The 2,546-nt window shown below is 36.8% G+C and overlaps 1 long non-coding RNA gene across 1 annotated transcript; it reads right to left on the bottom strand.

Annotated features, from left to right (window-relative positions):
* Nucleotides 1-283: 283 nt before the first annotated feature.
* LOC130100486 (uncharacterized) lies at nucleotides 284-543 on the bottom strand. The gene is made up of 2 exons (XR_008808886.1): nucleotides 475-543; nucleotides 284-384 (listed from the first exon to the last, which is right to left on the bottom strand). It is a non-coding gene; the product is annotated as an uncharacterized LOC130100486 (long non-coding RNA).
* Between the last annotated feature and the right edge of the window lie 2,003 nt (nucleotides 544-2,546).

Here is a 2,546-nt window from a genome sequence, read left to right as displayed (position 1 = left end):
AAAATCTCACTATGGGACCAAGTTGGTCACTGGAATTCGCTGGATTGACCAACACAAAAATGCTTGAAAAAGTGACTCCTGTGTGAGCTGTGCTTCATACATTACGTCGCTACACTGCTGACAATGGACCTTTTTGCCTGTGTAATTTCACGAAATTCACAAATGTGACCGCACCTTTACTCGCTGCAACATAAAATGCAATCAATAATAAAATCTTCACAAGTGACATGTGAGGTACTTAACGAGTTAGAAAAGTGAAAAGATGCAGCAGCTTCGTTTTCCGTTCCTCTTTTCTGGTGGATGGTCCAGGCACTTCAATGATTTTCAGGTCTACAGGAGGATTTTTATTCTTGTTCAAACTTGTATTTCAGCTTACCGAGATCCCTGCAAAGTACAACATGTACTTTTAGTAATGTTATTAAAGTGATAGTTGTGAAATTAAAAAAATGTCCTCAGCCTTGTGACATTCCTAACCTGTTTGACTCTGTCTGTGGAACCCAAAAGCAGATCTCGGGCATAATGCAACCCCAGTCCGCTTTCACTGCATGAAAAACAAGCAGAAAAAAATTGTGTAATTCATTCATGAAACCATTCTTATGTACACTTGTATAGCGCTAGTTCAATTCAATGCAACAATTTATGCAAAAATTGATAAATATTCTGTTAAGCTCCAAAAATGTCCTAGAATATCCTAAAAATAATCAAATGATTCCACAACTCATGTGTTATGGGTTGTGTTGTAAGTCTTCTGAAGCCATATAATAGCTTCTTTTTTGGGGGGGGTCTAAAAAGACTAAACTTGAAGTTATAATTCAGAGTTCAAATGTCTTATATCCAAAGGCACTAAACTTGTTATATTATTTTACATGTAAAAATAACATGAATGAGATTTGAGAGCATGAGGGAAGATTTTCAGAGAATAACTGATTAAAAAACACAAGTAGGCCTACACACTCAAAGAATAGGCTACAATTTCACACAGAAAAGTTCATAGTAAAGTACTTACATGTGGTGCAGGCTAAAACCTTCATATCACATAGGCTACTGCAATAAACGAGTGGTAACACTGTAAAGACGTAATGTATAATACATTTAGTTACATGTGTTTGAATATATAGTGAGTAGACTCACTGAATATATAGCCTATATATATTTCTTTGGCGAGTTTACAAACCATGTAACGGAGAGCCGAACAAACAGCCGAAGCTTGGTGAGGGGGAGCCGTTACTTTAAAATCCGATGACGATCAGCTGATCTGAATTGCGCGCGAGCAGCGCGAGGATCACTGAAGATGACAGCAGAGGAATAGCAGCAGTTTCGTGACGGAATAAAACTTTTCTCCTCCTTTATATTATTATTATTTATTGTTGTTGTCGTTTAAGGTTTAAATTAATCAATAAAATATACTAAATAAATGTAAGCCTATGTATACTGAATCCAACATTAAATAAACACTGGATCCATTTCTAACGCTTTCTCTTCTCTTCACCTTTATATCTTAAAAAAAAACTTAAGGTGATGATACACAGGGCAACTTTTTGAGCAATGTTGCTGGGCAATCTTGCCGAGCAATTGTTGCTTGGGCACTTTCCCATTGAAAATGGGCAATAAATATCTATCTGGATAATTTAGATCGGTCGAGGGCCCTGTGTCTCATCTGGTTGCCGTTTGGCGGCAACATTGCCCAGCAACATTGCTCAAAAAGTTGCCCTGTGTATCATCACCTTTATTCTGCGTCAGACTAAACTGGGAAGGGTCACAGCATTGAAAGCACTAAATGATTAAATGTAGCCTAATAATAATAGGATTGTAAAAATCTTATCGTGGCCTCACAGAACCGTTCCTCCAGATGCTGGCTTTAACATAAGACATCTTCCAGGAACCACTTAAATGTTAAAAGATCTTACAATAACCCTTTTATAGCATTCGATCCTCGAATTTCCCCCAAAGCACTTTGAGGTCTCATGGTAATGGAAAAGTGACTCCAGAACCTCTGAACTGAATACAAAGTGCTTAACGGATCCCATACGTTCCAGCAAGAACCGCAAAGATTGTCAATTTTTTATTATTTTATTTCACCTTTATTTAACCAGGTTAATTGGTTGAGAACAAGTTCTCATTTGCAACAACGACCTGGCCAAGATAAGGTGGAAGGTGCAAGGCGACATGAAATTAATTACACATAGTGTACAAACATTCAAGTATACGGTCACACATATAAAGATGTTAAAATTCAATAAAAAGGTGCTGGGCATTACGTGCAGAAATCAACAAAAATTAAAAAGGTATAAGTTATTTAAAATGTCAAATGGCAATACAAGCGGAATAGCAGGAGGATAAATAACGTGAAGCAACATGACTAACATGGTAAAGTGCAAATTGTTTCAAAGATTGCTATTCAGTTGGATATGTGCAAGATGCATTAAAGCTTTGTTAAATGTGCTAGGGCCTTAGAAGGCAGAAATGTCATCATGTGCAGCGGTCTGTTAATAATTTTGAAAGTAATGCTTTAAAAGTAGTGATAGGAATGGTAGATTCTAGTTTAA

The sequence above is a fragment of the Rhinichthys klamathensis genome, unplaced genomic scaffold (genome assembly GCF_029890125.1).
Source record: "Rhinichthys klamathensis goyatoka isolate OS25496 unplaced genomic scaffold, OSU_Roscu_1.1 h1tg000243l_1, whole genome shotgun sequence".
Classification (NCBI taxonomy): domain Eukaryota; kingdom Metazoa; phylum Chordata; class Actinopteri; order Cypriniformes; family Leuciscidae; genus Rhinichthys; species Rhinichthys klamathensis.
The sequence above is the reverse complement of the archived record's forward strand: the minus strand, read 5'-3'. Positions and strand labels throughout refer to the sequence as shown.